The following is an 11,008-nucleotide window of genomic DNA, read 5'->3' on the forward strand; positions in this document are numbered from 1 at the left end:
TTCACTGTACCTGCTTTCTGTAGATAATATCTTTAAGTACAGAGGCTGCTTAGAAGGATGTGCTTTTGTGGAAATAGACACAGAGGTGATCCTTGACCATGCAGAATCGTAGAGGTGACTAAGGACCAAAGAGAGGATAGACCAAAACAAAACAAGCCCCTGTTTATGAAGTGTTCATGCTGTTGGAGGCCCTTGTTCCATACAGATTTGGGGGCTCACAGTAGGTTTTATATGTGGGGGGTTTTTTTTTGTGAGAGGATGTGATTTACAAGTGCAGTTTCTCTGTTCCAGTGGAGCCATAGGACAGTTTAACTGTTTACTTCAGTTCTCTCTGTTTTTCACTTCCCCCACTTTGTGGAATGAGTAATTATCAGAGTGGATTTTCTAGAGCCTTAAAATGATCCTATAGATGGAAGAAAGAGCCATGTGGTGGTTTAGGGCTGCATAGATACTACTGGTAGAAAAGATTAATGCAAATACAAAAATTTGTATCAGACTAATATCAATACAGAACTGGCAACCTAAGTCAATGCAATTTTTTCTTACCTGTAAACATTAAACAATTGGCTATAATCTGTTGTCAGAATGGAAATGGGGTAGTCTGAAATTTGCCAGTGTATAGGATTAATGTTCTGTTAAGTGTCGATACAAAATGTCATACACAGGTCTGTTCTAACCACTTTTTCCCAGTTAGCATCTTCTGAGTGAAATGTATTTTTAAAAACAAAGTGGAAATTCATGAAAAATGTTTTTAAAAGGTGCAAACAATGGATTGTTTTATTTTGGAGGGTTTTTATATGAGAGGAGACAAGCTACCTAATGCTGTTTTCTTAAGGCTCATATGAGCTAGGCAGAGATGATGACATAAAAATCCCTTTCTTTTTGAGTTAAAACTCTAAAAACCAATGAGGACATGAAAAATCTTTCTTGTTAATAGTTTCTCTGCAAAACTGACATCATAAATTACCTAATTTATAGATGAAATATCCTTTGGTGACTTCATTTTACATGAGCCATGGTCATGTTGTTGTTGGATAACATTTTGGGTATGTCTTATGTGTCATGCTCAACAAATGTTTTTGAAAGACCTTTTCTGTCCTCAACATGGAAAAGTTTTTTCACTTCCTTTTCTTCCATCATGCTTATTTTCCCAGCACTTATCATCTCCTATTATGTCTTATCTTTCTTCTCGATAAGATTGTTTTCTCAATTCATATACAGAAGCACAGTTAACTTCTGAGTGCAATCTTTCCGTGCCATTGTACCCATAGGTTCAGAGGGAGCGCTGTTTGCTCAGGTGATGTTGGTGAATAAGGCACATTACAATTTTAAGACCCTTTTTCTGGAAAAAAAAAAAAAGGCCTTGTATACCTCTGGAGAATAGAAGTAAATTACATTCTTCTATTATAGATGGGAATCTGATTATGGGAATGACTGAGTTAATCTATCTGGTTATAAAGAACATAGCATCTTCTAAAAGATACATGATTAGTTTTGTTGATTTTAGCTGAACCGTAGACATTTCTCAGTATATATTACAATTATATATTGTTTTCTGAAAGAGAGTGAATACAGCACAAGAAAACAATTATGGAACTAATAAATTTCCCTGAAATGCACTTTGTGATGCAGCATTTTGTTCATGTTTCTAAAAATTACTTTTTTTAAAATTCTGCTTAAATTATCCTGGTATCACAAATACCACTTATATCAATTTATCCTGAAGATACTATCTTGGTAAGAATATGTTTTCCATTATTGGCATAAATAAATTGCCTTCCATAAGAACTGTTCTCCCCAGATACAAAATGTTTTATCACTGAGGAGTGTCATGCCTACCTACTCCATCCACTGGAGCGCCCACACTATATGTCACAAAAAAGAAAAGGAACATGTATTTTGGCATTAAAAAAACCCCAAACAACAAAGCAGACAGTCATCATACAAAAGTAATCTCTTCAAACAAACCCTCTGTCACCCAGCTTCATGGTGAATTTTGTAAAGGTGTCAATTTTCCTTTCTCAGTGTACATGTATTACTATAGTCTCAACTTCAAGAATGATGAGAGACCTAGAAAGCATGATCTAAGAGGAAAGACTGAAAGAATTAGGTTTAGTCCAAAGAAAAGAGAAGCTTTGGGGAAAATGGTAATGATCTTCAAAAATGTAAAAAGTTTCTCTACAGAGAGAAGGAATAAATTTTTCTTCACGTTCAGTGGGTCTAGGACAAGAGGTGATGGACTTGGACTAGGAGATAGAAGGTAGACATTAGGAAATTATTTCAAATTGCAGAAGTCGTTTAGCACTGGAAGTTATTACCTTGGAATCTTGCTTACTGAGGGCTTTGAAAGGCGGATTAGGTCAAATGTCTCAGGAATGGTTTTAGTTGCAGTAGATTATATACAGATAACCCCAGAAGGTTCCAGACTGGTTTATAGTGTTTTGCTTGTCTTGGATGATTTACAACAGATGTATTACTACTGTGTTCTTTTGATTCTCACTCTTCTTTATATCCTTAGAAGATGCCAGTAAGAAAACATGGCAGGAGGTGAAAAATTGGCTAAGTAGAATGGGTGGTGAGGTTCCCAATAGCAGAGTAGTAAGGCCAGTCAGTTACTGCAGGGTAACTGTTGTGTTTGAGTGGAAGTGTGACTTGCTGACACATCCCCCTGACAGGCTTTGGGACACTTGACTACTGGGCTGGAGTTCAACAAGTAGCGGATATTCAGTACACAGAAATCTATGTTTTAACTAATCTTTTACATTTTAATTTAATTTTAATACATTTTAATTTAAATTTTAGTTAAGGTGTTGGTCTTTCTTCACTTTTTGCTGTGTGTAAATACTTCCTGAATGTGCAAGCAATGACCTCTATCCAGAGTTCACCAGTGGCCGGTTTGTTAGTCATCATGTACTGTCACTGTGGGTTCAGGGATATTCTCCCCAAGATGTGGGGAAAAGATAGATATTTAGAGTAGCAGGTCCAGAAGCCAGTATTACCACAACTAATGAGGGGTATGAGGTTGAACATGATGTTGTTTTGTATGAATTTGACTTTTATCTTGGAGACTTTTTGTACCTCACAAAGCTTTCAGGTCACTGCAACAGTAAGGTAGTATCCAAAATGCTTGTTCCTGTTTGAAACAGAATTGGGGCATTTATTGTTTGTCCAAGTTGAATATGCTTTCTGCTGCACAGCTTAAAACACCTCTTGTTCACCTTCTCCTAAATTTTCTTGGTTTTCTGATTTTCATCATTTTTCCTGTAGCCTAAAATCTCTGGTTTCTTTCTGTAGGTAGCTATAGGTCTTCTGCAATAACAGAGCGATTAAATGACACGTGGGAAGTTTCATGAGAACCTATGGAGTGTAACCTTCTGACATACAACTCTGTCCCGGTCCAAGATCACCTGTGGCATTGTCATTCCTTGACAGAAATGTGAAGAAATGATGCCTGTAGTTACTTTGTTCTAATCCCTTGCAATTTCAATGTTTTTCCTAATGCCTAAGATTGCTGTAAATCAAACTCTTTTATATAAAAGTGTCCTGTCTGCACTGTTGCAGTGATTTTCAATATCTGAAGACTGTTACGCTGCTTTGTTTGAGTCTTTCCCTATGGATCATTGTTTGTAAATGTCCCATACATTTCACTGTCCTGCAGACTCTTTGGTTCACTTCTGTAAGCATGGCATCCAAATTTGGACAGAGTACTCCAGTTAAAACCTCAGGATTGACTAAAGAGAATATTATTTAGTATGTGCAGAAATGCCATTTATCAAACTTAGTGTCCTTCTGTTTTCGTAATACAGCATCACTGACTTCAGTTTGTGGCACAGTGTCGCTCCTTACTCTGTATAATTCGTCCCTACTCAGATTTTCTTATGCCTCTCCAGATTATTATTCCGAAGGGTACTATTTTGCACTTCTGTTGAAGCTCTGGTCTGTGATATCTTAGCTAGCTGAATTACAGAAGACAAGTTACTGGAGAATGAACAGAAGGAATGTGAGGAAGGAACCACTGAAGATTTTGTAAAAGTATTAGGTGATTGTGAGTGACTGCCTCTGGCACCAGGGAGGAGTTATTCTTTGGGAAATTAACTTGACCATCTGGCCAGAAGTGTTCCCCCTTCTTAAGAATCAGTTTTACTTTTTGAATAGTCCTTGTGTGCTCTTGGAGGGAGAGCAAGCTAGAAATTTGTAACATTTGCTTTTGCATGCTCAGACACTTCTGTTGTCTGATGGGATACTGTGCTTCTTCCAAAAAAGTTCTAGAAAAGAACTACATCATGCAGAAAACAGGAATGATCATAAATTAAGTCTTCCTGATTTCACTAGTACTATGGGAAGGGATACGAAAAGGTAATTGTTCAATCCCAGTTAGTCTGTCCTAGTTTTGGTTTTGTGGAGATTCCTATGACATAAAAATCTCAGTTGTTTGAGATTACTTATATGACAAAAGATTTTTTTTTTTTTTTTTTTTTAGCAGAGCAGATGACATACTCTTTAAGCAAACACTTCCCTCACACTGAATCAAGACAGCTAAAAGTACTGTAAGACTATTCCTATTTTATTGAAACATGTTTCAAAATTTTTGTGTCTGAATAAATTCATTACTTTGAAGTGCATGCCTGTAGTTAGTTTTTCTAACAGCAGACTTTTCCCTCTTTCAGTTAAGTGTATAGAAATTACAGACTCTGTGGAGCTGTTTTCTCTAACTTTTTTTTGGAAGTGTTATCATCTTAACAAGAACATCCTAACAGTGGACTTGTAGACTGCTTTATAAATTAATATAATAGACTACATTTTGACTTAGAAAATGTCTTAAAACAACATACACTTCATATGGTGTTTTGGACTGTGCACTTTTCCACAAAAGCTCCTGTAGAAGTAGGTGACCTTACAGAATCTCTGCAAGACAGAGGATGATTGTAATGGTGTGCATCGCCTCTCATAAACTGTACATCAGCACAATGCAAGGGTTAAGGACAAGGTAAAATCACTTGCTTGTGTGTGGATGTCCTGAAGGATTATTGGTTTTATGCAAGAAATGGCAAGTGGGGTTTCTTTTGTGAAGACCCTTCCATTGTGTCAGAATTTGAAAGTTTGGGCTGAAAGTGTTCCTGTCAATTGTGATGCCATTCATAGCTTTTGCATCAGAATCTTAAATTTGGATACAAAGATCTCCATTGTAGAAGCCCCATCTTGTGGACAACTAATCAATGACTGCTTCAGCACAACTGAGATTTGAAATATTTAGAAAATCTGAAGATATTTTGGTAGTCTTTGCAATAAACTGGAGAGTCTTCATCTTGCTGGATAATATGGAAACTTCATTCATGTGTAGAAATCGCATATGCTTTTTGAAGACTATTTCCACAGGTAAGAAACAGTGAATTACAGAGAGGTGATAAACGGGGATGAAACAAGGATGCTGTCCCCAGAACTCTGTTTTAAGTCTTAATCAGCTAAAACACTAAGAAGCCTGAATCGTGCCTTGAATTCCCAGAATAGATTGCTGTAGCATTTGCATAGTATAAATGAGTCTTTGGGTGGCAAAATCATATAAGGGCAGAAGGACATTCTTTAAGAAAATTGTTAAGACAGAAATAATAGCAAAGTATGCATGAAAACTGAATCTGGAAACTTTGGGAATATCGTTAAGGAGATACTTGGTTTCAGCACAAAGTAATGGAAAAGGGTAAGGAACTCTAGACTCAGTGAGCCAGCATACATGGTAGGAAGAGTGTTAGGAAAGTAAAAAGAGCATGAAAACAAGACTGTGATAAAAGCTATTTTCTAATTTCAGTATGAAATCAGTGGGATATATATATTCTATTCTATAAAATAATGTATTAATTAGAATGTCTTTGTCACTGAAGAAAATGGGTTGCTATATGATAGTTTTCTATTCCATATGAAGAAATTAGGAAACCATATGCCAGTTTTCCATTTAATAATAAAGGCTATAATAAAGTAGTTAGAAAGTGTAGCGACATCTAGGGAAAATTTGGCAGAAGTGCCTCCTTGCTAAAACATCTGTAGCTCCATTTTTTACTTCTTAGGTTGGCATTTGACAGTTATACTCCATGCAAAAAGAATAATGTCTTGAGCTACATAACCTGTTGAGAAACAAACATAATGAATATGAGAATATGATCTTTAAGGTTTTGGAATTATGCCAGTAGGAGGTTTGAGTGGTGTTAGTAGAAAAAAAACTGCTCTTCACTGAATTTGTAAGTTAGATCTGTGTGAATTTTAACCCGGAGACGGTTATGTGCTTAAATCCAATCTACTCTTCAAAAGATATCCTACGTCTCTAACAGAAAATGTAACCACTTTTTTTTCTGTGAAGGTAGTGTACCCAGGAAAGTTTGGTTGGAGTGGCTTGTTTGGAAGGGATGACAAGAGTAAAAAGGAATATGGCATGTGAATATGGTGCCATACCAGCCCCTTTGCTGGGAGGAGAACAGAGATTGTTATTCCTACAGGTGGATGCCTGACACAGTGATTTAAAAAGAGACAAAAAATCATGATCTGGACATCACAAAGCCAGGAAATAATTTCCTAGTTCTTATCAAGATGAGTCTGGATAAAATCTTCACTTTAAAGATATATCAGGTACAATATATTTTAATACTTAAAATTACCTGTAAAAGTGAGCTTACTGCTCTGCTTTTAGTTAAATTTAGTTTAAAAACACTGTTTACTTTAGATAAAGACTTCAGATTTTCATCATTCTGGGAATTTCATAAATACAACTCATTCATAATATAAATAGATTTGAAAAAGTCACCATTCTTAATAAATTAACAGATAAAACTATAAATGCACGTTAACAGCATATTAAAAAACTCACAGAAATGCCTGTGGTTGCATAGGAGTTCTTGACTGACTCCTTTTGTTTCTCACAGCAATCCAAAGCCTCTTTCGAAATAGAATTCTGCGGTTTTGGTGAAGGGCATCTTAGAGGAATTGTCTAAGCAAGAGGAAAACCTTTGAGAAAAATGCATATTCTCAATTTTGATTCAGTCTGCTTCATAAGGAAGGGAATATTAAGAATAGCAATATACAGGACTGAAATTTTTACCTAAGAGCAAATTCTGCTGGAATCAGCATGTGCAATAAAAATGAAAATCTTTCTTAGTGTGAATTGAAGCTATGAAAGGAGCGTTGTGGCTCTTTGCTGTGGAAGGTGTTTCATCCTCAAGAGACAGGGAACAGCAGATGCTAGTTCACCCCTCAAGGGAAGAGCATATGAAGTGGGAACAGCTCCTTAGAATTCCCTGCACTTAAATAATGAAGCATGAACAATTCAACAAGAGGAGTACAGGCAGATATTAGTATGGTGTGAAATCTAGAGAAGAAGCTGTAGCCTAGGAAAAGAAAATGAATATGTAAAGCTTTTATTAAAAGGGTGTTGGAGAGCAAGAATTTATTTCAGAGGTGTCCTGGGAGGGATTAATGATTGCTCAGAATCCCTGCTCCACCAAGTGAATTCACTGTAGTGCAGAGAAAGGGCAACCCCTGGTATAAATCATAGAATCACAGAATGGATTGGAAGGGACCTTAAAGTATCATCTAGTTCCACCCCCCTGCCCCGGGCAGGGACACCTTCCACTAGCCCAGGTTGCCCAAAGCCCCGTCCAACCTGGCCTTGAACCCTTCCAGGGAGGGGGCAGCCACAGCTGCTCTGGGCAGCCTGTGCCAGTGTCTCACCACCCTCACAGGGAAGAATTTCTTCCCTCTATCTAATCTAAACCTGTCCTCTTTCAGTTTAAAACTGTTACCCTTCATCTCATCCCTACACTCCCTGATAAAGAGTCCCTCCGCATCTTTCCTGTAGCCTCTTTAAGTACTGAAGGATGCTGTAAGATCTCCCCGGAGCCTTCTCTTCTCCAGCTGAACCCCCCCATCTCTCTCAGCCTGTCCTCACAGGGGAGCTGCTCCAGCCCCCTGAGCATCTTCGTGGCCTCCTCTGGCCCCACTGGAGCAGGTCCGTGTCCTTCTGCTGTTGGTGCCCCCAGAGCTGGACCCAGCACTGCAGGGGGGTCTCATGAGAGTGGAGCAGAGGGGGAGAATCCCCTCCCTCGCCCTGCTGCCCACACTGCTCTGGGTGCAGCCCAGCACACGGTTGGCTTTCTGGGCTGTGAGTGCACATTGCTGGCTCATAGTCAGTTTTCCATCCCCTAATACCCCCAAGTCCCTCTCCTCAGGGCTGCTCTCAACCCACTCCTCGCCCAGCCTGTATTTGTGCTTGGGATTGCCCCGACCCATGGGCAGGACCTTGCCCTTGGCCTTGTTGAACTCCATGAGGTTTGCCCGGGCCCACCTCTCCAGCCTGTCCAGGTCCCCCTGGATGCCATCCCTTCCCTCCTGCCTGTCGATCGCATCACACAGCTCGGTGTGGTCGGTGAACTTGCTGAGGGTGCCTCGATCCCACTGTCCGTGTCACCAACAAAGATGTTAAACAGGATGTGTAAGGACAGACTATTTCCTTATTCTGAGCAGAATGATCTGGATAAAGCCAGTGTTCATGAAAGCAGATCTGGAGGAGTATAAGACAAGGACAATCAGTGATTTTTTTTTATATATATAAGATTTTATTAGAAATTATAGTTGCTTGTATATGCCCATATGAGAAGGAAGGAAACTGATGACATCAGGACACTGAAGAGTAATGTTATACATTCCCCAGCTAATAGGTACAATAAAATGTTCAGTTGAAGTGTATCATAAATGGAGGGTTAATTGCTAAAAGTTGCAGAGCAATGTGAATCTCTTGTACTAATAGATTGTACCAAGAAAATACAGCAGGACTGGAATCTCAAAGTTTAAGTGTAAACTTGCAGTAATCCACTGGCAGAAGAGTTGTGTAGGTGTATAAAACTGATTTGAAAAGGAATGAAGAGGTGTAACTTGTGAATTTCTATTTTTTAAAGATAAAAAATTAGTGCACATGTAGGTCACATTAAAAAAGTAATCTTCATCCTTATCTATTATGCGCATTTTTGTAAATGTTTTCTTTGGTTGTCTCTAGCCTTTCTACTATTTTAAATCCTTGCCTATTAAATTTTTACTGATTAAAAAAGTTAAGAGATGTAATAATACTGATATCGAGTGATTTAACATTTTAAATGAAAGATTTTCAATGGCCATTTGAAAACAAGGCTTGATGTGTTACGTTACTACAAAATTAAATACATGCAGTTGAACTCTGAGCACGTGTTCATAAGAAATGAGAGTCTTCTCTTAAATCTTTGTCTCCATAATTACATTTGAATTTGAACTTTGGTATTTAATTTTAGCATAGTACTTTATGTTTGATTTTTGTGGCGAGGTAGCTTATGCTTCAAGTGGATTCTACTTTTTAATGACTAGTAGGAAAGCTTTTGCTCTACCTCCTTATAAATTCACCAGAGCCGATCCTTCATACCAAAGTTCATGTTTTATTGACCAAACAGTGTTTTGTCTTGGCCATTAACTTCTGCAAGGATACAGTGCTGCAGAAACTATTAAAGAACAATATTGATGTTACTGTAGTATTTTGCCAGAATATTTAAAGTATTTGAGGTATACAGTTCATTACTTACATTTTCATGTCTGTGGTATCAGCCTGTTCCACTACTTTTCACCTGTACTGTCTCTGCCTTGTGTCTCTTCCTCATGTAGCCCTGTCCCTTCCTCTGGAGGTGTGGTGGTGCCACATTGCCATAACCCCACTGCCACTTTTATTAGTCACCACTGTAGGATTCACTTCCCCAGAGACGGATCCTGGTCCCCGTGAATAAACACATCAGCAAGGTAAGGAGAAGGAAAGGCCCCTGCCATCACCAAAGACAACTTGAAACTCTTCTGAACCTTGTCCAAAATGTTCAATAATTCTACAGTTCCTATGGTAAGACACTTTTTCTGGTATTGATGTTGTGAACATTTTAAAATGGCACCAGCCATTAGTTACTGTCACAACTTTTAACTCTGTGTTTCTGTTTCACATTTTCCCCAGTTCAATCAGAACCAAAAGTTAATGCCCGTTGGCTAATTTCCAGTGCATGCCTCCACAGAACAACTGTTGCCTTTAACTGTTGGAGAGATCAAGGCTTGAACTGACAGAAGACATCTGTATCTTGGAAAACAAATTAATGCTTATGTTTTAATTTATATGTTCCTGGCTCTTTTATGGTTCCTGTTTTTCAAGTAATGTCTCTTTGGATCCCTAGCTGATGGAGAGTCAAAATGGAAAAGGCCCGTGAGAGAATTATCACAATACAACATCTGGTCTGCATTGGAAAAAGCTGAGAAAGATATTCAACATCTCTGAGACCGAGAGGCAGTTATGAGGCACTTTGAAAGTCAGTCTATGAAAAATCGTGCAGGTTGTGGCCACCTGGGCCAATCTAGTGTTGTTTTGGGAATAGCTGCTCTGCTTCCTAGCATCTGAATTTTAATCTCAATTCAGCACAGATATGTGAGAGCTGGGAGTGGTATGAAAGGTGTTTGCTTTTCATAATGTTACTCTGAATCCCAGCATCATTGTAATTATATTGCGTTCTTTTGCCAGTCTCCCAGTTTTCTTTTGAGCATGTTAGCTGAAGAGTCAAAATACTTTCCCAGGGCTTTTGGCATAGCTTTATAGGAAAAAGGATATAAAGGATTTTGTGTATTTTTGGAAGAATATTTTGCATCCTGCTTTAAACTATTCCAGAAGGTAAAAGGACATTAGCTAGACTGCATATTGGCTTATGTACCAGTATGAAACTAATGGCAAGGAGTTTTGCTTTGCCTATTTGTTCCTATTTTCTGCAGTCACAGACTATGAGAACTGCAAGGAAATCATGGACCAACCCAGGGCGTTAAGGGTACCACTGCATTCAGAGGGAACAAACTCCTTCCACCACATGAAACTTCAGTGCTTTAAGTCATCATAGCTCATGCAGAACAGAAACAATTTGACATGTGTAACAAGAAACACTGCAAATTGTTTGCCAAACAAAGACATAGACTGCAGATGGAA

Source organism: Athene cunicularia (assembly GCF_003259725.1).
Source record: "Athene cunicularia isolate RWA chromosome 8 unlocalized genomic scaffold, athCun1 chr8_part1, whole genome shotgun sequence".
NCBI lineage: Eukaryota > Metazoa > Chordata > Aves > Strigiformes > Strigidae > Athene > Athene cunicularia.